A 27,335-nucleotide genomic window follows, 5' to 3' on the forward strand; every position below is an offset into this window, starting at 1 on the left:
TCCATTTTGAGAAGTGGGAACCCCATTATTTGAAGCAAAATAAAAATATGTGTTTCAATGTGGTGAAAAAGATAAGAGGAAACACTAAAATTTCATTCCCCAAAGAAACATTAATATTAATATATTTGTGAGTAACACAATATTTATATCTTTCCATATCGTAAAGATGATTTCTATCTTGACAATATGGTAAATGAAGGGAGATCCAGGTGAATATCCCAGTAAGATCATAGATCAATAAAAGAGTTTTTTCATAAAGAGGTAAAATAAGTCATGAATAAAAGTGCAAAACTACTATCCTATATTGTGATACTTGATGGTGTTAATGAAATTATAAGGTTACTCATTAGGCCTCAGGGAGGAGAGAGGGTGGTGAATCAATGCAGATAAGAATCCAGAACAAATTTTAAGAAACTTGAATAATAAATAACATTTTGTGTCATTTTAGAATTGAAGAAATCATTAATTAAGACATTTTAGTTTCCAACCTTTAGTGACCTTATAGACTATAGATGGACTCATTCTCAATTAGCTCCTTCTCCTATTTTGTCTCATTTCTTACATTTTCATCTATTCAGTTTCCTATACCTCAAGGTTTTCTCGCTTTAGGCTAAACCTAGAATAGGTCAATCCTATTAGAAATTTTTGAGAATGGTGAAACCCATTTTGACCTATTCCCTAGGTCTTGGGGCTAGTTTAGTCTCATTGTTGCAAATTTGGAAATTGAGTGATGCAAATAGCTTGCTTTTATTGTGTATCCAAAAAGTACTATTAAATAAGCCTAGGAAAATAAATTTAACATCCATCATTCACTATAGCAATACACTTTACATCCAATCAATCCAAGGTATTCACAATCACTCAAGGAATAAGATTTTCAACTTCACCATTCAAGGATATCAAAGATTCAAGGATTTATTATGAGTATTTCCTCTTTAAGATAGTAGTTTTATGGACTCAAATGGAGGAGATATACACGACACATTAACCATGTTATTTATTGATGCATACTTATATCCATGGCTCTACAATATTATTTTGGTAGATCCATTACATTTGTGGAGATTTCCTACATTCTTCATTGAAAATTTGACATTGACTTGATATACAATCATTGTGAAATAGTTGTTGATGAGGGTTTCTTTAAAAAGGTGAATATTTACATTTTTCTCACATTCTTTCATGTTTTACAAGTAAATTTTAAGTTTGATTCCTAAATCTATCAATTGACCAAGGAAATACATAATCAAAGATGAAAGAAAAGAAAGTTTTACTATGTTAAGAAGCAGGATATCCAAATTGTAGTTTTCGATTGAAAAACTACTTGTCAAGACATTTTTTGAAGAAATTGGGTCAAATTTTATTCTATGTAACACGAATATGTACATATTCCTATAAATTGTCATGAAATTTTACAACTAAGTCGATGAATCCTTGGAGGTTTAAGATCAAAAACTCACTATCAAATGTTCAATAACATGTTTTGGTCTATAATTTTCACATCTTTATTAGATTGATTGCATATATTTAGCACATAGATCTATCTCACTATTGTCATTAAATTAATTAGTTCAAGTGACATTTAAACATTACACATATTCAGCCAATTAACACTATATAAACAAGGAATTGTTTGAGTACTTCCTTGATATAATTTAGATATATTATTAGTCCCCCTTCATATATTTTGGTTTTTCTAATTTAACTTTGGTTATATTGTGTGTTATGTTTTGAAGCTCATCTTTCTTTTGTATTTATTGTTTAATGTGTAATTAGTGTTAGATTAATATATTTACCTCATATAATTTATATTATTAACATTAGCCATCATCAAAAAAAAATCTCGCTTTTTTTTGGTGAATTTAACATCATATACCTCTTTGTTTAATTGTGGAGTTAGATGACTTGATCTTCCTTTTTATATTAGGCATTTATCTTCTTCTTTTTAAATTAGAGTGCTTCTTTGTGCATTCTATTGGGAGTAAAAATCGCAAGGTCAATTTTGAGTACCATTTAAAAATTTTGAATCAAGTCAAGCCTATGAAAGCCTCATAAATGCAAATGTACCCGATAGTACTGATAAGGTCCCAGAGGTGTTCAATGTTTCTAACACCTTTCATTCAACCTATCTACCTCTTCCATAAAGTTAAAACAACATTATGAGCTATTTGGCGAAGTCCTGTTTTAAGCAATTGCCAAATCTACAATTTTCACCTGTGTCAAATAGTGACAGAAGGTTGTGTTTGCACCTGAATATCTCGCACCGAGAATTGTGTCATGACCCACCACTTTGGGAGTGTCTAGTGTCCATACCTAAGAACCTATGTTTCAGATTTTGAGTCATTTCAAGTTTTTTTGACTAGGTTTTGAATCCCTTAAAGTTGGTCAGTTACTGTTTTCACACATTTGCAAAATATTCCTAATTCTAGGAAGCCCTGTTTGACGTGCTATAACTTTGACCCAGTTGACCCAAATGCTAAAATTATTTTTGAGTTACATTGTAGACATCAGGGACATGTTATGTTTCAAGTTTCACCTCTTGGAAAATTCGTTTGAGTAGTTTTCAAACGCGATTCCAAATGGAATTTCTAACTTTTTACTGGTGTCAGCATTTTTAGATTGATTAGTACCCTTATTCGAGATGTCATATCTTTGTATCCATGATTGGTCAAGCCAAATAGATTGTACCCCTATTTTGTTCTCTAAAAACACTTCAAGTGTGTCAGTTTGTTAGTCTTGACAAATCCGTATGCACACTTTTCTAGATCAATTCCATTTCTAAAAATTGCTTTTCAGTCAGTGTTCCTGTCCTGCAAATCCAAGTAGCCCACTTTGATCGCTTGCCATTTGTGCCCTATTATTCACCATCAACCCAAATTGCATAATCATACCATCCTAATGACAAAGAGTGAGTGTCCTAGTTTTCGTTTCCCCATGTGCTCATTTGCACAGTTTTCCATGCCAATTTTGAACACAGTCTATTACTTTCTAACATGTTTATCTATAGGTGATTTAGAGAAGGTGACTTTGATAGAAAATATCTTTTGACTCTGAATTCTTCATGAAACGAGATATAACAGGGTGAGAGTGTGTAGAGTAAAGATTCAGTGTGCAAATTTTTAGAGCCTGGTCAGTTGTTTGGGTTAGTTTTTAAAGGCAGTCAACGGACCTCCTGACACAAAAGTGACAGTTTACAGATAAGTGGTAAACTGGTTTTTAGTTGATTATTCAATGATCAAACTTGATTCAAAGCAATTCAAGGTAATCAATAGATCAATTTAGCATATCAGTGGTTTGAAATTTTAAAAAAAATTAGCCAGACCCACTTGGGGCCTGACTAAGTTCAGCAAGCATGGCTCCCAGATGTTTTCAAATACGGAATAGTTATAGGTGATATTTGCAAGGTTGATGAAATTTGTGATTTTTCCCTTATAGAGACACATGAGGATGCAAATGATGCAATTTCATCATGTCATAAGATTATGGATTGTATAGCAATGCTCAAATTAACAGGTTGACAAATTTGGAGAGCTTAAACTTGGATTCGTGTAAAATTGGAAACACAAGATTGGAATACTTGAGAAGGCTTACCTTTTTGAAGAACATATGATTTGAACTCAGATTGAAATCACACAAAAATGCAATGAAAGGATATTTTCAGTATAATTGTTTAAAGGGACATGAAAGAACCATGCACTCTTCCTTTAATTTCAAAATGGACAAGTCTAAAGTTTTTCTTATGAAATAAATCATGTGCGACATCACCTTGTTGTCCACAAGACTGGAGAGTTTTGAGTTTTATTCTTCTCCATGATTATTACATTTCATAGGGATACATGTGATCCAAGATGCGACCCAAAAAAGCATTGTGATCCATGTTTTTGTAGCAGATACATCTATGACGGGGGTCAGCATTGATAGGCATCAATGATGATTTCCAGAGGATAGATCCATAGCTTTGTGGCAGAAGAAGCCCATCTCAAAATTAAAATAGGAGAGTGCCATAAAAATAGCAGTAAGGAAGAACCCGCAAGTTTTTTTTTTAAAGAACATGCAATGTAAAGAAGATAGAGCAGACACCAATAATCAGAGCCCCACGCATCCAAAGCAAGCGGCATGTAAAGTGAAGTAATAATAGATCAAGCAAGCTAAAGACCAGAGGAGCTCTATGTCAAAGGTAGAACTCTGCAGTATAGAAGCCACACAAGTAGAACAGGACATGCCTTTTCAAAGGCAAAGCCAGTGCTCATGCGTGTAGGGCCCATTGTGGCTAGGTGGCAATAACATAAGATGTGACGTCAGCCGAGGTGGGTCACCCAAGAGAAAATTTTAAACAAAATATCAATAATGATGACATGGCGAGTTCTGGTGGCAAGGCATGAGATGTTGACATGTGGTAGAGATCTACAAAAGAGGCAAAACTGTAATATGAAGATGCATGCCAAATAAAAAATGTGAGAAAGTAGAAAATTTCCATGTGGTAGCACGGGCCTGAGTCAGTGATGTGGCACCAAAATGAGCAGATCAAGATGAAGGCACAAGATTTCACCATGTGGCAAGATTTGACAGTCTGCGCATCCCCACTAGACAAAAGTGCAAGGTAGTTAAATAATGCGGGGATGCACCTGAGCTCCATGTGGCACCGCGGGTCCCACGAATGATGAGATGGCAAGGACGAGCAATTCAAGTAGGAAGTGACCAGATCATGACACATGTCACGATCTGACGGTTGACACTTCCCCACAAAAACAAAGTGCGCACTCATTAAATAATGCAGGGAAGCACATTTTTGACATGTGGTAGCATGCCTGCCTGGTAATGATGTGGCAGATGTATGTTCGAGCAACCAATCAGATAATGCCACTGTTGGGTGATGTGGTGCACTCCCCTACCCACAGGTGGTTAATTATGTAGTGTTCCATGTTCACTAATAGTCATGGCTTTTGGTGCAATGACAAATGGTCCCTACAAGTGGTATCAGAGACAAGTTGTCTGTCAGTTATCCTCTGCAGGAAAGTCTCATGGTTGAGTGGGAGCGATGGAAGATGAGGGTAAGCTAAGGGTTGACAGGTTTAATGGGCAGAACTTCCAGTTATGGAAGATGCAAATGGAAGACTATCTATATCAGAAGGATTTATGGAAGTCATTGGAAGGCAAAGCGAAGAATCAAGGAACTATGTCAGAGGCTGAATGAGATCTTTTCGACAGCAAGGCACTCAGAAGCATTCAGTTATGCTTGGCACCATCGGTGGCATTTAATATTACAAAAGCAAAGACAACAGAAGATTTGATGAAAACCCTAGCGACACTGTATGAAAAGCCCTCCACTTCAAACAAGGTATTTCTCATGAAGCATTTATTTAATATGAAAATGGCAGAAGGTGGATCTGTCGTAGATCATTTAAATGAGTTTAATACTATTACTAGTTAGTTATCTTCTGTGGGTTTCAATTTTGATGAAGAAATTAGGGCTCTCTTGATTTTGTGTTCTTTGCCTGAAAGCTACAATGGCTTGGTAATGGCGGTGAGTAATTCTATTCTTGGATCTAGTACCCTAAAATATGATGATGTGATCGGTGTTGTTTTGAGTGAGGAAACTCGTAGGAAATCCTTAGGTGGATCTACATCAGGAAGTTCTTTGAATGCACAAAGCAGAGGTAGAACGACTGAAAGAGGAAGTAACTCTGGAAATCGTGGGAAATCAAGAGGAAAGTCAAAGGGGAGGAGGTCTCAATCGAGAGGACCAAATGATTACTGGTACTGTGGGAAACTAGGGCACAAAAAGAAAGATTGTTGGAATCAAAAGAAAAATGAAGGAGATAAATCAGATGTAGACAAGGAGACAAATGTGGTAAGTAACAAATCCGAAGAGGATGCTTTGCTTCTATCTTTAGAGAGTGTTGATGATTCATGGGTTTTAGATTTTGGTGCTTCATTTCATGCTACACCTCATAGAGGTTATTTCATTGATTATGTCCAAGGGGATTTTAGGCTTGTTTATTTGGGGGATAATGAACCCTGTTAGATTGTTGAAAAGGGAAAAATTAAGATTAAGTTGTAGAATGGGAATCATTGGCTACTACATAAGGTAAGACATGTTCCAAGGCTGAGTAGAAATTTAATTTCAGCCAGGCAACTCAGTGATGAGGGTTGTGTAGTTACTTTTAATGATAAAAAATGGAAGGTTTCAAAAGGTTCCCTTGTAGTAGCAAAAGGTGTGAAAGTAGGCACCTTATATCTTTGTACAAGTCATATTGTTCCTACTACTTTGATTGTTTCAGAGAAAAATGAATGTTCAGAAACAATTGTTGCAGTTGAGCAGTGAGAACAAATAGTTGTTGTAGATTTTGATACAGTGTTGTGGAACAAAAGACTTGGGCACATGAGTGAGAAAGGTATGAAAGTACTTCATTCAAAGAAAGTTTTACCAGGTCTGAAATGTGTTAATATGGATTTCTGTGAAAGTTGTGTGTGTGGAAAAAAAAAGAGAGTGAATTTTGTAAAGACTGGGAAGGAAAACAAAAAGGAGAAATTAGAGCTTGTGCATACAGATGTATGGGGACCAGCTCAGGTATCTTCCCTTGGTGGCTCTCATTATTATGTTACATTTATTGACAATGCAACTAGAAAAGTATGGGTTTATTTCCTTAGACAAAAATATGATGTATTTCAAACTTTTAAGAAATGGAAATGCTTGGTTGAAAATGAGACTGGTAAGAAATTAAAATGTCTCAGATCTGATAATGGTGGTGAGTATTGCAGTCATGAATTTGAAGATTATTGCTCCACTAATGGTATTCATAGACAAAAATTTTTTCCAATGACTCCACAGGAAAATGGAGTGGCTAAACACATGAACAGGACTATAATTGAGCGCGCAAGGAGCATGATGTTGCATGCTGGGTTGCCCTTACACATGTGTGTGGAGGCTATCAATACTGTAGTATATTTGATTAATAGAGGTCCCTCTACTCCTTTGGGCTATGGTATTCCAAAGGAACCATGAACTGGTAAGAAGGTGAGTTATTCCTTTCTCAAGACCTTTGGTTGTGAAGCTTTTGCTCATATAGACTCTAAAAATAGAACCAAGCTAGAAGCTAAATCAAAGAAATGTGTCTTTGTTGGATATGGCATTAATGAATTTGGTTATAGGCTTTGGGATTTTGAAAATCTTAAAATTGTTAGAAGTCAAGATGTCATATTCAATGAGAAAGTATTGTACAAAGATCTATTGCAGCAACATGAGAAGAAAGAAGATGATTATGTAGTGCTGGATGATACTCCAAAAGCTGATGTTCCAGCCATTCCTCATGATGTGCAACAATTGCAACAACAAATACCACACACACCAATGAATGTTAGACAGTCAACGAGGAAAATTAGACCTCCACAAAGCTTTTCTCCCTCTTTGTAGTCTATTTTACTTACTGATGCTGGTGAACCTGAAAGTTATGATGATGCTGTAGAGGTGGATACTAAGATTCAATATGAGTCTGCAATGAAAGATGAAATGGACTCTTTTCTATAGAATAAGACATGGGATCTATGCAAGTTGCCTGCAAGTAAAAAGGCTTTACAGAATAAGTGGGTTTATAGGTTGAAAGAAGATGAAGGAGGTAAGAAAATATTTAAGGCCACGTTAGTTGTAAAAGTTTTTGCACAGAAAAAGGGAATTGATTTTGATGAGATATTTTCTCCTGTTGTTAAAATGACTTCTATACGTACTGTTTTAAGACTTGTAGCTATTGAAGATTTTCATTTAGAGCAATTGGATGTTAAAACAACCTTTCTTCATGGTGATTCGGATGAAGAAATATATATGGCCTAGCCATGGGGATTTGAGGTCAAAGGTAAGGAGAACTTAGTGTGCAAATTGAATAAAAGTTTATATGGCTTGAAGAAAGCACCTCGGCAATGGTATCTAAAATTTGACAGGTTTATGCATGAGCATGGCTATAACAGGTGTTATTCAGATTATTGTGTTTATTTTAAGAGGTTGGATGATGATAGCTACATTATTTTATGTCTATATGTTGATGATATGCTTGTAGCTGGGTCTAACATGGATCATATTAAGGGGTTGAAATGCCAGTTAGCACATGCATTTTCTATGAAGGATTTGGGGGCAGCAAAAAAAATCCTTGGTAAGAAGATTTGCAGAGATAGGAAGAATAGAACATTGATGCTATCTTAAGCTAATTATGTTGAGAAAATGTTGCAACATTTCTCTATGGAGAATGCTAAAGCTATCAGCACACCTTTACCTGGTCATTTGAAATTGACTAAGGAGATGTGTCCCAAGACATAGGAAGAGGAGGATAAGATGTCTAAGGTACCCTATGCTTCAACTATAGGAAGCTTGATGTATGCTATGGTATGCACTAGGCTAGATGTTGCACATGCAGTGGGAGTCATCAGCAGGTATATGAGTCATCCAAGATTTGAGTATTGGAATGCTGTCAAGTGGATTCTCCGATATTTGAGAGGAATATCCAATAAGTGTTTACACTTTGGGGGCTCTACTACTGATTTACAGGGCTATGTTGACTCAGATTTGGTAAGGGATATTGATACCAGGAGGAGTACTACAGGTTATGTCTTTACTATTGGTGGGGTAGCTGTGAGCTGGGTTTCTAGGTTACAAAAGATTAATGCTCTATCCACTATAGAGGCAAAGTATGTTGCTACTACAGAGGTAGCCAAGGAGATGACATGGCTTCAGTTCTTCTTGGAATTATTGGGACATCCTCAGAAGGATAATTATTTGTTCACAGATAGTCAGAGTGCCATTCATCTTGCTAAGAATTCAGCTCTACATTCTAAGACCAAACACATACAGTTGTAGAACCATTTCATTCGGTCAGTTTTGGAGGATGGACAGTTAAAGCTAGAGAAGATACATACCAATGACAATCCAATAGATATGTTGACAAAGGTTGTAACAAGGGATAAGTTGAACTCCTCTTCAGCTTCGGTTGGTCTTTTAGACTAAACATGAATAAAAGAACAACAAAGTCTAGGGTGGTTTGATCCAGTGGGAGCCCCATGTGGTAGTGGTCTTGCTACAGGATCAGTCTCCAAGTGGGAGATTTTTGTTTAGTGTGAAGCCTGATCAGTCCCTAAGTGGGAGATTGTTAGATTGTGGTGATTGATTAGGAAAGTATTGTACATACTTCAAAAAAAAAAATGGTACTATTCACCAATTGTTTTGGTAGTATTCTCCATTCATAGATTCACCACTAAAGTTATGGCTAATTATGGCCGACACATTATAACCCTAAAGTAGTTTAATACTTGTATAAAAGGGTTTAGGGTTGGGTATTTTTCATTATGTTGTGATGCAAAATTGGTTCTTGTGGCAGTATTGAGTTGTAAGAGATAACAGATTGTAATCAGGTTGTAATCACTAGATTGTAATAAGATCAGACTTGCTATTTGGTGGACGTAGCCGAGGGATTGGGTAAACCACGTTAAATCTTGGTGCCTTGTGTTCATTTTTGTGTGATCTATTATTTTCTATTATTGGTTATATTTTCATGTAGTTTTTATTTATGTCCGTGGTTTATCCTAACAAGTGGTATCAGAGCCTGGTTTTGGCCTAGTCATGGGTTCAAATCTCCCCGGTGCCTTCTCGACCCGCGTAAGCACCTGGTATGCATGTCGAGGGGGAGATTTTTGGGTGATGTGATGCACTCCCCTACCCACAGGTGGTTAATTATGTGGTGTGCCATGTTCACTAACAGTTATGGCTTTTGGTGCAGAGGTAAATGGGCCCTACAGCCACATGGTAGTTGGTCAACTAAAGGTTGACCCCAGATTCAAAGGCAAGGGCAGTTCAAGAATAAAAACAATAATAATATTTTATTATTATTTTTAGAAAAAATGCACGTTTAGTCATTTTATATCCAAGAGGTATTTTTTCTAAATTTTTGACTTTAGAGTTTTAAAAAATTTTCAAATTTAAAAAACAAAGATGTGCATACCTATGTTTCATTTATACTAGCGGAGTCATTTTCAAATAGACTTTTAGAGGGTTTCCTAAAGGCTAGATAGGTGATATTATATATCACCAAAATTGGGAGAAGATGAACTTTCTAATTTCAGAGTCAATTTTTGCACAGGTAGTAATGTGTTCCTGCTACAGGGGGTTTTTACCCAGGCTTCCAGATTGTAACCGATTTCAGGTATTAGAGTTCAAAATTGATTTCTAGCATGGAAATGACCTGGATATGCACAAAAGATAGTAAAATGCAGTTAGGGTCAAATTTGTTCAAATTTACTCAGTAAAAACTCATTTTCACTGGCATTTTCATGGGGCAATCAGATATTTTGGTGACCCAAAGAATTTTTCATCATTAAGCAAAGATATTTTGCAAATCAGTTGTAGATAATGATGAAACAAGATCATATCAGAATGGGAGATGGAAGGAAGAAATTATTCAGTTACAGAGGATTGCATTTCAAATGGACACTTGTCACTTGAAGATCATATCCAAGATTCTTTCCTTTGCTATATCTTTCTATTTTTCATTCTTTCTAGGGGTTCTCATTTTTTTTTAATTGAGAGACCATTCATGGTTCCAATCTTGAGTTCTCTCAGATCTGTGATACAATTCTTCAGCATTTTTCTCTTATGTGAACAGTAGTAGTGTAGATAATACAGATGGTTCTAATATGTTAGGTTGTTTCATTTTTTAATTTCATGCATTTGATTGTATTGTTTCAAGGAAATGAATACATATGAGCAAGCATTTCATTAGTTTCATTTTGGTTCTCATCTCCTGTCTCAGTAATCTGTAGTCTTATGTGGTCTTGGAAAAAAGAGCTAAGATCCATTAAATGCTTCCCCTTTAGGTTGTAAGTCTAATATATTTTGTTGTTGGAACAAAGTGCCAAGTAAATGCTTGATGTGTTTGACAGGGTTACTAGTTATGTTGAGAAGGATATTTTGTGAGAATGAGATCTGAATGAACACCAATGTCTGAATCACAAGGTGATTAGATAGATCTGATGTCTGGGTATATAGAATATGTCCTGATGTCACAGATGTATGTTTTCAATTCATGGAATTACCCAATGGATTAGGCACTGATCATGTGTAGGATAAATTTTTTCTCATTGCTGCATGTTTGAGGATTTGTTGAACATCAACATCATTAATCAAACGCTTTTCCCCTTTCATGTTGAAGAGCTATAATAGAATGCCCTCACTCAGCTTAAGAAATTCCTAGATCTACATTTAGCTACTGTAGATTGATGTTATTTCATGAGTTATCAAGAGAAATAAGTGTTTTATCTGCTTCATATTAGATTGAGTGTATGCTTTGATAACTGGTACCATATAAAGAATCTATAGGTCTACCTGCCTAGGTTTTTCAGAGGTTGAAGAAGAAGAAGGGTCATGCCTTATAGTTGGCCTTGTGTTTAGAATGATATGTTAATAATGGGAGTTAGCTGCCCTTAGATGTGTCATTTTCTCATGGAGATAATTGAAAACCCTCTAGCATTTTCAAACACCAACACATTTTTTTCTTTTCATGTTTTCTAGTGTTAGATTTAGCTATCTTCTACCATTAGATGTCTCCTTTTGTGATCCTTTCTAGATTAATATTTGTGTGGTTAGATATCATTAGAGTTCCCTTTTATGATATTTTCTTCTATGAGCTTTATTATATTAAGTCCAACCAATAACATTCATTTTAAAAGAATTTGTACACTCATGGGCTATTCTGATCATGATTCTAGTTTTCTTCCTAGGGCCCATGATGATATGAAATATTTTCCATAAAGGTCCCAATCCTATTTTATAGAATCAATCTTCTCACTCTTCCTATCATGAATGTGAATCTTCAAGAGTTTCTCCTGATATTCATGATTTCTCTCATGAGTTTGATAAGTTGAGAATCTATCTAGTGTAACAAAACCAAAATCCCAATAGTGTTGTTGTAATGTCCCTTGCCCAAACTGACTAATTTTAGCTCAATGAATATTGTCAAACACTTGTATTTTTTCCTTTCAATGCTAAGATATTTAGAATGTTCACAAATGATATTACAATGCCTCTTACAGAAAACTAATATGCAAGTGTGGTTCTTTTGATAGTTTCAGTGCATATACATGGAAATTAGGTATGGAATGTATACCTACAGCTAACTGACATTTTGACAAACAATTGACATACAACTATTATGCTGATCATACATGCTATTAGATGGACATTTTTTCAAACAAATGGTTTGTAACATGTATCTCTTATCTTGAATTCATTCTCATGCACAATGTTGTTATGAGTTTGCCAAGACAGATGGATTCCAATAATGACTAAAGTAATGCCAAAATCTGATTTTGAATTATCACAACAAATTCATATACCCTAAAAAATTACAATGTTAACTACTAATAGCTAAAAGTTGAACATAATAATAGTGATTCCCAAGGATGGACATGAATCAAACATAAGTACTATAGTGCAACTTCGTTCTTATGTATTGTAATAAATGTATGCTTTGATTTAAACACAAATAGAACTCCTAAATTGAAGCTCTCCTGAATACTGAATTCAGTGGATATTTCACCACCTCAAATGGTTGAAACATTGAAGAGTTGACATTTTCCAATGGCTGATTGAAATTGGAAACCTTAGTTTCTTCTCCTAGTGTTGGTGTTGGTGTGGTGGAAGCACAAACTTATGTTACCCTTTTGTAAAGGAAAAGGCTAACAAAAGTATAATTGTTCACCTGCAATGACATAAAATTGGTATTATTATTTTGAATTTGAAAATGAAGTAAACTAACGAAATATATAGAAATCGATGAGGTTTAGGATTATTATTTTTAATAATTATTTGGAATAAGAATTGATATATTTTCCTAATTTTTAAAGAGAATTTTTTAGCTACTGAAAAATGTTGAGAATTGGGGGTCTAGTTCCCACCACAAAACTATAATGAAATAAAATTATTTCCTTTTGATCTCAGATAACATATATAGCTAGAACAATAAAAATAAATAAAAATTAGATTTAGACCTATATTTTCTCTTTTATATTGATTCAAATTTCAATTCACCTAAAATCAATAGTTTTCATCTCCTACTGCATTTTTCAAAACAGATCCATTCTAACCAAGAGAAAAACTATACATTCTAGAAGAGGACTCTCTCCTCTAAAATATTGTATAATTTTTATAATTTTTTGATATGATTAAATATTTTTTTCTTTCCCAAAATTGACATATTTTTAAGTGTTAAAATACATGCTTGTAAAATTTTATAATTACAATATACTATATCTAATTAAAACACTATAAACCCTATATGAGAAAATTCTTGACTCTGAGCTCTATAAAATGGTGTTTATATGTTATTAAAATAATATCATAAAAAATAGTAGGAGTTATTGAAATGTCATTTTTTCTAAAATAATTTTATTTCTTTAGTAATTGGATACAAACTAGTATAATACATACATTTAATAGCCATATCCAATTTGGAAAAGTGTGAGACCTTATATAACATAGCTAAAGTAAATTTATCTAGATCATATGTTTAAAAAAAATTAATTTTTAGATAGAAATATTCAAATTCAGTTGTTCTAATAAGTAAGCCTAAAAGGTGACACAAGTTTGTACTTTTATTCCCCAACTTTATATCAAATGCAATTCACAATAACCAGATGATTAACAATGAAGTTCTTCACTCTATCTATTCTTTTCCTTCACCCTTGTAGAAGGAACTAAAATATTATTTAATTGCATTCTCTAGAAGTTTCCCCCTTTCCAATACAATAATTAATTGTATTTCTAGAAAATGCACTCTTTAGAAGCTTCTCCCTTGCAATATAATAATTAATTGTACTTCTAGAAATTTAAATTAATTAAATATAAAGTCATGTCTTAATTTTAATTTTTTTTTAAAAATAGGACTGCCTAGAGCCCAAGGTAGGAGCTACATATATGTGAGGAAGTCCTTAGATAAACACTCCAACTTCCTATCAAGAATTAGAAGTGGCTGAAGTAAACTAGTTGGATAGAAGTGTTCTTTCTTATTCTGTTGGTAGGTGGGACACTCCCTAACATACTAAAGTACCTCTACTTTGAGCCCTTCCCATGTGAAGTGCTCTCTAATCTATCAGTATATCTTGTAGAAACCAAGATACCCTACCATAGGTGAATCATGAAAAGATTTGAGAACCATCGTCCTCACTGCTGAGCCTAGAACTAAAAATATTCACCCTATGTAAATGATGAGCTCATTTACAAGGGTGTATTTACCGTCTTGAATAGTTCCATCTATGAATCCAGCTATCCATGCATTCTTTGCATACTCTTCAAGGATCAAGTATCTCCAATCCTCTGATATATCTACTAATAGGCTCAAATGGGGCCTATGTGATAAAGCATTAGCACCTACATCCTATGTCCCCATAAAATATGTAATATCAAAGTCATAGTACTATAACTTGCTCACCCACTTCTACTACCTATCATTGAGATCTCACTACCCCAAAAGTATTTTAGGAAATTATAGTTAGTTTTGATACAAAATTCACTACCTACCAAATATTGCCTGAATTTAGCCGAAGCATGTGTAATGGCTAACATCTCCTTATCATATGTGTTGAAGCTCCACTCTAGTCCTCTTAATTTCCTACTCTCATAAGCAATAGGCTGCTTCTCATGCATAAGAACTACTACAATGCCCTCTCTAGAAGCATCATAGTGTAGCTCAAAAGGTTTTTTGAAATCCACAAGAAACCTCCCTTTCTCATCAAATCTTTAAAGGGTGCTACATGCCTACAAACCTCTCGTAGAAATTGATAATCCCAGAAAACCCATTAACTATGTAAGGTTCACTAGTGAAGGCCAGTTCACAATGGCATGAATCTTTTTAGGATCCATGCATATGCCTTCTACACTGATGATGTGACACAAATACAACAACTCTATCATACCAAAATACATTTTAACTCTTTGCATATAAGGACTCTCTACCCAATATGTCCAACATTGTGTCAAGGTGAAGTGAGTGCTCCTCCAAAGATCTATTATACACCAAGATATCATCAAAGAAGACTAGTACAAGTTTCCTCAACTGAGGGTGGAAAACCCTATTCATTGTTGCCTAAAATGCAGCAAGTGCATTAGTTATCCCAAATGGCATAACTACAAACTCAAAATGCCCACAATGACATCTAAAGGATGTCTTCTCAATGTCATACTCTCTAACACTGATCTGATGATAAATTGATCTCAAATCTATTTTTGAGAAGAAGAAAGCTCCGTGAAGCTCATCTATCAACTCATTGATCCTCAGAATGGGGTACCTATTTTTAGTTATCTTCCTATTAAGCACCTTTTGCTCAATTCACATCCTTAAGATCCCATGCTTCTTCTTTACCAACACCACTAAAGAAGTGAAAGGAGACTTACTTGACCTAATGTGGCCCATAGCAAGTAACCCCTTTTATGGTTTTTTCACTTTCATCCTTCAACCTCTTTGGATTCCTATAGGGTGTAATCATGATGGGCTTAGCCCCCTCTTCTAACTCAATGATGTGCTCAATATCCCTATATGGTGGTCTATTTGGTGAAATGTCACTGAACACCTTAGAGTGTTTAACTCTAAGCTCCTGAATACTAGGAGGATATTCAATCTTCTACTATCCCTATTGTGATGGCATCAACATGCACTCTACTACCCACTCTACCTAATCATGTCAAACCAATCTATCCATCCTTTGGAAAGAGACCATTCTAAAATTATTGTCCCTAATTACCTTAAGAATTTATGTCTTCCCATTCAATTTAAACTTCATTTCCATCTCCTTGAGATTAAGAGTGAACTCACCAATATCATGCAACCAACTCATCCCAAGGACTATATCAGTATATCAAAATTGAGGACATAGCCATTAGCTACCCTCACTCTAATTCCCCCATAGCTCCTATGTTTGTATGCCATGCTTCTTCACCAACCTAGCATTAGTGAAATTATGATGGCACCAGTACCAACCAACATTATAACTCGCTATCTAGTAAGTACTCCTCTCATTCAAAATGATCCTTCCTACTTAATATTGGTGAGATGAGCTTCCCTAAGTTGCTCATCTCCTTCCCCATCCATGGACTCCATTTTAGACAAGTTTTGAGCCTTTTCTTCCTTTTCTTCACCATCTCTTTCATCTATATTAGACTATTGGTTTGAATTATCTCATTCTAATTCCGAATAGTATACTCACATAATTTTGTTAGCTTTTCCCTTTGGTCTAAGAGGACAGTCATGGTTTGCATCATAGGGTCTCTTATAGTAGAAACATAAATTTTTCTTCCTCAAAAAATTTAATATTTCCTTGTCAAAAGATACTAAAGTTTTATCTTTAGAATCATTTTTAAAATTAGTCCTCTCAAGTTTTTTATTAAATGGTTTGTTATCCTTACTAGAAGGTGCTCCTTCAGATGAAATTTTTTTTGTCGAGACTGCATGTTCTAGAATTCTTGCCTTTTTCATAGCTTCCTATAAAGAAATGAGATCAAATTCCTTTATCAAACATCTTAATGGTTCAGATAAGCCCTCAATGAAAAGAACTATCAATCTATGCTCTGAAATGTTTGGTAGCATGAGTACTAACCACTTAAATTAAGCAATGAAATACTCCAAGTTTCCCATTTTTTTTTAGATATGCTAATTACTTGAGGTAAACCTATGGATCTTTCTTGTCAAATCTTTCAACCAAACTATCCACAAAGTCTTGGTACTCTGTCACCTAATTATACTAAAGTGCTACAATACCATGGTACCACCAATCATGTGCCACTCCCTGCAAATGCAAAGTGGTGTATTTGATAGCTTTAATCTTTGTCATTGACCTCAGTGCCAAAAATATGTCAAGCTTATGAATCCAAGCTTAAGCTATCATCATACCACTCCTATCAAATGTAGGCATAGTAAGCTTTCCTATAACCCTCTTTAGCTCACTATTTTGATACCTAGGCCTCCTATCCTATCTGAGTGACCTATAATGTTCTCTCCTCTAATTTATAGAGCATTCAAAGGTCATCCTCTCTTGAACCTGTGATGCCAATAATTCCAATTCATCATTTGTAGCCATAAGGATATCTGTAAATGTCTCATCCTCAACTTCCACTATTGGTTTTCATATTGGTTCCTCTCTAACAAAAGTAGCATGTGTGGGCTTGTCTACTATTTTGGAAAGAGTTCAATGAGTTCTAGGTGATCCAACTACACTCTTGTTATCCCCTTGTTCCAAATTCTATCTATTCTACGGGTTCATGTGCTCAACCATGGTGGTGAGTGCCTACAAAACCTGATCCATTTCTTCTTGTCTTGTAACCATTGCTCTAAAAAATTCCCTTATTTTCTGATCCTCATTTCTATTATCTCTTGGTGGGTTACACTCTTGCCTATCATTGATGGTTTTGGGCTACCTAATAAAATCTTGTTCCTTGTCAAACAAAGCTTGCCTTATATGAAAAATCTATGAGAGCCAACCCTAGGTGGCTTGTGATTGCTAAGCCCTCAAGTTGGTATGATTTAGCTCTAATATCAATGTAATATCCCTTGCCCAAAATGATAGATTTTAGCTCAAGGAATATTGTCAAACACTTGTGTTGCTACCTTTCAATGATCTAATAAATTTAGAATGTTCACAAATGATATTAAAACACCTCTAATAATGAACTAATATGCAAGTGCAATTCTTTTGATTTTTTCGATGCATATACATGGAAACAAGATGTGGAATGAATACATATGGCCAACTGACATATTGACAAAAAATTAGCATACAACTATTACGCTGATCATATATGCTATTAGATGGCCATTTCATTAAACAAATAGTTTGCGACATGTATTTGCTTTATTGAATTCATCCTCATGCACAATATTGTTATGATTTTGCCAAGACAAATGGCTTCCAATAATGACTACAATAATGCAAAAATCTGATTTTGAATTATCACAAAAAAATAATATGCCCTAGAAAAATATAATTTGAACTACTAATAGCTGCAAGAGGAACCTAATAATACTGATGCCCAAGGATGGAGATGAATGAAGCATAAGTAGTGTAGCATGACATTGTTCTTGTGTACTATAGCAGCCAATAATAAATGTATGCACAATGAAGCGCTCCCCTCTATTTATTCTTTTCCTTCACCCTTCCAGAAGGAAATAAAATATTATTTAATTTCATTCTCTAGAAGCTTCCCCCTTTCCAACACAATAATTAATTGTATTTGTAGAAAATGCATTCTCTACAAGCTTCTCCCTTGCCATACAAAAATTAATTGTGCTTCTAGAAAATTAAATTAATTAAATATAAAGTTACCATTTAATTTTAATTTTTTTAATGACTTTATACAAAATTAATTTGATTAATTTCTACTTATTTCTTCACGTAGCCCTTTGAAAATGTAAAGGCTAAGAACTCCACTGAGATGCTAAAAAGATGGGGACATTATAGTTGTTGCTATTGAGGCTATTAATAAGATTATTTCTTATGTTCATAATAACATTTTAATCTTCCATGGTATATCTTACCTTATTAATACTCGTGCTAATCCTTTTATAAAATGTGCTCAAGAGTTTAGATAAATCCTTCCTTTCATATCCATTAAAAACTCCATTCCTATTTTAACCTCTATTCCTAGTATTCCTACTTATGCACTACCTCTTGTTTAAATACTACACAAGTCTCTAATCCTTTAAGTGTTGGTCTTGTGAACCATAAACCCCTAGAGTACTCCTCCTACTTCTATTTCTTTCTCATTACCTACATATAATATCATTCCTTTCACATATTTGAATCCACTTCTACTCCTTCCAATCATTCACCAACATCTTTTCATATCACTTCCACTTTCTACAATAACTTTGTTATTACACCATATATATATATATATATATATGTATGTATGTATATATATGTATATATATGTATGTATATATATGTATATATATATATACATATATACATATATACATATATATACATATATATATGTATACACACACACACACACACACACACACACACACACACACACACACACACACACACACACCTACTATTACATCTTCTAATCCCACCATTAGCAACTTTGTTTATAAGATCACCTCTTCATAACAAAAAAATCCCCAATTCAATCTCTCTAAGTACAACATCCCTACATGTGACATTATTAATCACCTTTTTCTTAGACATCCTTTTTTTATGTTATCCCATCACATGTTGAGATATGATAACAATTTGCAAGAACAATATATGGGCATCTTATTACTACAAGTGCAAAATTAATTTTTTTTAAAGTTTAATATTTAAACCAACATTGGTGCCTTCCTTACAATAACTTGTGAGATAGAGCTATGAGATATAACTTAGAGCTATCCTAGACAATCTAAGGGTTGACCTTCCTAATATAGGAAATTTCAAACCCCATGAGAAGTTTCTAGATAATGAAAGTGTAACCCTTGAGGCCAACCAACCCTAATATTACATTTGGAGTTACCTCAACTCAAAAAAATTATGACATTTATCTTTTAAATCTTGGTTGGCCCAACTTAAAAAGACCATAACTCATGATCCATTCACCTGATTGGCTATTCTAACCCATTCTAGAATTCTTAGTTTGTCATCTACAAGGCTTGGCTTGCACAAGCTCTAGTTAGCCTCATTTTTTACCCCATCCCAAGCATCTAAGACCTTCCAAATTGAGCCATAAGTTTTTGTACCAAAATTTCACCCCAAGAATATTCAATAACTTCTCAAATAATAATGATTTATCTAAGATAAAACTCAACCTCCAAAATTATGACATTTCAATCTCATATGACCAACTTACTAATTAGCAAGCCTAGATAAACAATGACTCTACACTGAGACAACCCTTATTTAGGAAACTTAAAAGATATTTTTGGGTGATTCAAGATTTCTCTTACACTGAAGATTCTCTTGTATCAGACACCCAAGGTAATTTTTGAAGTGACCTCATCACCTAATAGGTGGTCAGAGGAAAACCAAGATGGTCAACCTTCTCCCTTTCTATCTATGATGAATCTTAGAATGGTCTCCCTTTCTAGTTGAACAAATATTCTTCATATTTTATGCTCCTTGTGCTCCTTCCAACATGACTTTCAAGTATCTCCTCACTCTCCTTTGTAACTAAGGTAGATATTGGGATACTCCACTCTACTTTTGTAACTTCATCTCCATCACCTCCTTCATGACCTTGTTAGCATAAATTTTTATGGTATTCCCATTGGGGAGTATCCTAGCATAATAGGAGACATGATTGAAAGTTTATGTGTTTCATTCATGAAAAACCTTATCATTAATGTCAACATACTGGTTATTCTATGAAGATTGGTAGAATAGAATAGAGAGATTAGACCAAGCACTTTGAGGATTGAAGATCAACCCATGTGCCCTTGGTATTATGCTCTAGAGTTTGTCTAGAATCTATAGTTAAGAGTGCATGTGCAAGTATGAATCCTAGAGAGAGTTATGTAGATTTTAGTGAAGGTAGCTTTTAGATAGCATTTTCTAAAAGTGGGCACTGTTGTTTGGATTTTTCCTCCTAATAGACATGAAATCTAGTTTAGTGACTTGAGATAGAGGTTGAAGACATGTTGAATATGAATTGATAAAGTTAGTATGATCAATTTTTCATCACATAAAATGTTATGAAGATTGTGAGCCTACCAATTGATTGTAATCTTGGTTAAATTGTAATATTGTAACATAAAGTGTATTGTAATATCTTAATGTGGTCCTATATATAATTGTAAATTGGAAAAGCATCAAGGCCAACTAAATAATTTATCTAAGGACTTTGTATTAAAAAAAATTGTCCTTATTTGTAAGCATTAGTGAGATTATTTTAATGTTATGCAAACTTGAGAGTGATATCTAGTGTAGATATTTTGTAATTATAAAGAGTACCTTTTCTATATCTATTCTGTGATCTTAATATAAAAATTTCTAAAGATGAGAGAAGATTTTGGGGTAGTTAAGGCATGGTGAGTTGAAAAGGAACTGTATCTGGCAAGACAAGTTGTTTCTTACACAATTGTTGTTCTACATTGTATTACTTAGCTAGGATAGTATAGAAGCTATTTTGATTGTTCAGTCAACTAACTTCCTTTCAACTCCTAATAGGGTTAGAACCTCCTAATAGAGCTTGGAATTCTCCTAAGTGGGACTCATTGTTATAGTGGGGTTGTTGTTGTAGAAAAATACCTATCTATCAATGCCTGATACAACCACTCAACTTATAGTGCATAGGAGGTAGTTAAGAAAGTGCCATGAATCTTGAGGCAAGCACTAGACAAATTTCTAATAATCTCCCCCTCAGTGCTACCCGAGGGTCTAAGAATTAGAACCTATGACAAAGCTCTGATATCACTCTTAAGAGTGGGTTGTTTTTGCAACAAAAGACTGGTCTATCAATGCCTAATACAACCACTTAACTTATAGTAAACATGATGTAGTTAGGCCCTTGTCACAAATCTTGATGAGAACATTGAACAAATTTCCAACACTTATATGTATAGATTGTATTTCATTGACTCTTAACAGGGTCCATCCTCTTATAAGGAAATTTTATATTAGTACATCATAATTTGGGTACCATCCCCACAGGGGTTTTCCCTTTGATCAAGGGTTTTCCTATTTAAAAATCTTGCATTATTGTGGATGGTTATCTTTCTTAGGTTGTTGCATGTACTATTTACATGTTTTAGAATTAATAAAGACATTATGAGTTGTTTTAATTACATAATTGTTTCACTGCCCTCTCAGTGAGCTTGGTGGACTTTACATTCTAACAATTGGTATTAGAGAATTAGGTCCTAGAAAGAAGAGCTTAACTTCTTAATGATATTTATGGTGTATTTTAGGAAAGATATTGTGCAGTTTGAGGGAGTTAACCATGAGAGATGGAAAGAAAAGATGAAGATACACCTGCTATGAACAGGTTTAAAATTTTTGTTAGTGACAAAAAAATAAGAAAGATGTGATTGAAGATTACAAGCTTGAAGGTTGTGAGATAACACACAAAGTTTCATTCATGTAGAATTTTCTTGCTAGATAAGCATTGCTATCATCTCTTCCTAAAACTAAATATGGAGAGGTAAAATGTTGTAGACTTTCCTATGAGATTTGGAATAGTTTACAAGTTACATTTGAAGGTGATAAACATGCTAAGAAGGCTAAAACATAGAGTTGGATATTTTTATTTCAAGATGCTAAGATGTTTAAAGAGGATACTTTGGTGGGGAACTTTTCTAGAATATGAGCAAATAACAAAGGAGTAAAGAATTATGGAGGAGATAAATTAGAAGATGAAGTTGTTTGGAAAATATTGAAAATATTGACTCTTTCTTACAAGAAGATAGTGTAGATGATTAAACATGTTATCCCCTACATACCTAACTTTACAAAAGAGACTCTTCTTAAAATATTGCAAACATCTAAGATGTCGATGAAATAAAGTGGAGATTTACCTAGAGTGGAGACTTCTTCTAGTGCACTAAGAAATAGACCTATGTTGACAAGAAGGCATAGTAGAAGTGGAGATTAGTCTAGTAGCAACCAAACAAGAGTTGAAGAAGACAAGAATGTTTAACGAATTTTCATTCTTCAATAGAGAGAACCTAAAGGTAACAATTTTTTAAAGTGTTGGACATGTAATGAACTTGGTTATTATTCTTCTAAATTTCCTAATAGAGTACAAAAATTTAATCCTACAAAGCTTCATAAGTAAAGAGTGTCTATTAATTTCTTTTATGATAATGAGGATGATGAATTTGATTTCAAAATAATAGACTTCTTAACTGAAAGTGACAATGAGGAAGATGATGAAATAGAATTTGCTTTTGTGAAGGAAGAACACACTTGAAAAGAAGAAGTTAGAGAAGAAATATAGCACAAGTTGAGAAGAAAAGTTTGATAGGATTATAGATAGTGGTTTTTCTAATCATATGACATGAGATATCAATAAATTTGTTCAATCCAATAGTTATCATTCACTTTTGGGCATGTCCATCCCATTTCTACTTAGTCGAATCACTTCTTCCCTGGGCTTGATTTTTGAATGGTCACTTCACTAGCCACAAATAAATAGGTTACTACATGTATTTCCTCATTTATAATTTTATATGGTTTATCCAGCCACATAAATTGGTCATCAACTCTTCTAATTATATATCAAATGACATCTTCTTCTAAATGATATAGAAGATCCAACGCATACTCTAACCTTATGTTAGAGATTCATTTGGTTGCTAAATTACTTGGGAAACAAAGATGTTTAATTTGTGGATAAGATAATATGTGAAATTAAATAAAAAAAGATGTCTCTTAGATTTTTTTAAATCCCATCAATAGATTCATTCACTTGGAATTTGAAGGCAACAAACTTGTAGTTAAGAAGATATATGAATGTAACTAAGAAAACAAAATTGTTAGACATCATTACAACCTATTGATTTATTCTGCCACTTGAAAAAAATTAAAAATGATGAATTAGTAATTAAGATGAACTTGTTGATATGTTTTTAGCTGATAGGCTTTCACCTGGGGGATACCCCACCGAAATTTCCTCATGCTGGAGCTTCGAAAATGGATTTTTTTTGTTGGGTCTTTATAGCCGACCATTTATGTTTACTGCTGGCAGGATGCTCCTGACACCAACATTCTGGGCATTGTTGCGTCTAAAGTGTGGAAGCTACTTGTAAATAGATGACTCAATTCTTACGACTTTTTAAAGCTGGCGATAAATGAAATCTTCCAAATTGCAGAAGTCATATTTGATAAAATTGTAGAGCAATCCATATTGCATTAAATACATGTACTTATTGCACTGATTGGACAAAAGTAGATCACATATTTATCCTTGATACTATGTTGTAGTGGTATGTGATAAAAAACAAGGCTCAATTTGTTCACTATGATGTACTATTATTCATAATGGTTATAGCTGTTGTATATGGAAAGTATTTTTGTTTATAACATGTCCATGATTATTAATTGTTTCTGAATATTTTATTTGTATTTTTCCTGGTTAGTAAACAAATTTTGAAAAGTTACACAATATGTTTCTTTTGGGGTAGAAAATGTTATGCAATAGTTGCTACACTTATGTCCTGCAGAAGGTCCTAAACAACGAACGAAGGTAGATGATAAGCTCTTATGAAGGTATTTGTATTTATATCTACAAAGATTGTTAGAAATGTGTTTGAGTATAAATGTATTTCTGTCTATAAAATAGATTTATGATATAAAATATGCTATAGATTTTTATCTGTAAGATCTACTTTACAATTCAGAACACAAGTCACTTTCTATCTTCAAATTCGGTAGAATATTTGCAGTTAAGAACCACTCAAAAATTAATTAAAAGAACATAGTTCTTAGTATTTTAATAATTATGTCTACATTAATGAAAATTGTTTTTAATTTATTGATATTTAGATTGATAATATTTATGCAAAGATTTAAATAGGCATTCAACTCCTAGAAGATTTCTTTTAGGTTTAACTTAGTGTGAAAAAAAGATGCATTGAATCATGTCATTAAAATAGATCAATTATAGTGATATTCAAAAACCTATAAAAATTCTTCGTGATTTGAGATATAAAATATTAGTAAAAAAAAACGATTTCTAAAAGTTTGCAGGGTTAGTCGAGAATATTATGCATGTCATAAAGATGAAATAGAAATTCGTAAGTGCACAAGGAAGATAAACCAATAATGAATCTCCTTAGAGAAAGTCCAAGCATCATTATTACAATAATGCAAGGAAACCCAAAATTGTAATGCTCAATATAGGCAATAGGAAAATATGTAGATGAAGATTTTGTGCATTGGCATCTTTACAAATTAATGCCAATAGACATCACCAGAAAAACAAAGCACAACATCAAAAAAGATAATAGGAAGAATGAATTCGTTCGACAGAAAATTGATGCATTATTCAACTTATAAGTATGTGATATATGTAAAGAATGTTACTCTAATATGCTTGTCCAATCATCAAACACTACCACAACATGCAAGAGGTGTTATAGAGAAAAAGACACACATCATTTCTCATCGTTCAGTAATATGGATCTGAGGGGGTAGCTTGCAATGTTGTGGAGACTAACTTAGGTGGAAGAGATTCTCATTGCAAAAGTAAACCTAGTAGTACAAGTAACAAAAACTTTTTCAGGTCAATATAAATATTTGGAAGACATCCATGGTTATGATATTACATCTACAATCACCTAGTGGTACAAGTAATAAAGAGTTTTTTAGGCCAATATAAACATTTGGAAGACATCCATGGTTATGATATTACATCTACAATCACCTAGTAGTACAAGTAACAAAATTTTTTTCAGGCCAATATAAATATTTGGAAGACATCCACTGTTATGATATTACATCTACAATCTCATGATGTGACATTGAAATCAAAGTCTCGCCACAGTATTCATCAAGAGGAAGGTAGAGGATACCTTACCAATTACTATTGAGAATCTTTGGTTGCACCTTAGAGATGTCCCAGACACACGGCTTAAGGAATTGTAATCATAATTTTTGTGAAGAATGTGTCAGCATAGTTTGTAGATTTGTTAGCTCTAATTTAAGATATTGCAACTATCTAATGAATTAGATAATGAATTTATTTAAGATATTTTCATTAAAGTAACTTGTGTTTGAATTTGATTACATATTATTGGAGACCGATAGGGTTTGTTGTTGCGTTGCAGGTGAGAAGAGATAGTATCAAGTATAATCTCAAGAAAGCTGACTACTCAGGCAGTGCTGGCTATTATTGCCACTCTCCCAATGATGTTAACTTCAATGCTCTCAGCCTATGTTGTCATCAAAGTCTAGATGTCAATCTTCTAATTTTTGTCAAGCCATTTTTTGAAAGTATGGTTTCTACTATTAACTCGTGAGTGAGTGGGTGTAACGATATACTCAATAGTTGTATAAGGTGAACATAATATTTTATGGACGGAGATGTAACTGTAATTTTCAAAATAACAAAGTAACATTGGGAACCTTCCTATCATATGACTTGATTGTTTTGAGAAGTTATGTTTGCAGTTTTGTTTCTAATAATACATAATTGCTTCCATATCACAGTTATGAAAAAAAAGTCCAAGTCATACGGGACTATCAGAGTAAGTTAATCACCTATAATAACAGTGTTCAATGAAGCAAAATCTTGCATACAAATTGGAAACAACCTGTATCCACTGCACATCACAATAGCAACGCCTATCGACTGTACTCTTGGACCCTGTCGGAGTACAAGCACTAGTTATATTCAATTATATAGGGTGGTGGAGAACTTGTACTCTTGAAAGAGAGGTCACAAGTTCAAATACCATTGGGGGGTAGGGTATGTACACCTCGTTTGTAGCGCCAAGCGCTTCTCGAAAAAGAGTACGGGGTAGTCCCATGTCACTATCACCATATGTAAACCCAAAAACTATGGCATAGTGTTGTGGACTATAAAATCACCTTTCCTTTCCTTTCCTATAAAGAAAATGATCTCTTACACGTCACTAAAAGTCATCCATAGATTCGTTTACTTGAACAACAAGAGCACCCGAGGTATAAATAAGAAATTATATACGATTAGATATCATTCAAGTCATTAATTCATCCACTCATTCGAAAACTAAAGATAAAAAATGTGTCATGCATCATTTAGACTCATTCCTTTGATGAACAGAAGTAAACAAGAAAAATAAATCTCTTTCAATCATTTGAAAATCATTAGGATGGACTTGTATAGAAGATATTATGTATATTGAAATGAGGAAATATCCTTGTCGATGAGAAGAAAGTGGCAGTCGTTAACTCGGAGTAGCCAACTATAATGACTAATGTATCGTTCGCTTGCATTGTGCGAAACGGAATCGAACTGTACCCCTTTAGTATTGAGAACTGGATAAAAGAAGAACTTATCCACTTATTAGAAAAACAAAGGTGAAAAAAACATCTCATATAGACTCATATAGACTCATTCATTCATTCGATGAACAAAAGTAAAGAAAAAAGGAGTCTCTTGCACATTATTAAAATTTATTTATTTAGCAACTCACTTGAAAATGAATAGGATGAGCTTCTAGATAAAATTTATTAATTTATGGTAGTCGTTAACATTGCAGTGGCCGCAACACACTTGCAACTGACGCCAAAGTGTTATAAAAACAGCTAAATTCTAGGCCTTTTATTAATAGGTCTTCTAGATATTGTTAGCTCGGATGTGGTTGATTGGATACGAACTGTAATCCATTTCTCAATCAGATGTT

This window comes from Cupressus sempervirens, chromosome 5 (genome assembly GCF_028749045.1).
Source record: "Cupressus sempervirens isolate cs-2001-9-10 chromosome 5, ASM2874904v1, whole genome shotgun sequence".
Classification (NCBI taxonomy): Eukaryota; Viridiplantae; Streptophyta; class Pinopsida; order Cupressales; family Cupressaceae; genus Cupressus; species Cupressus sempervirens.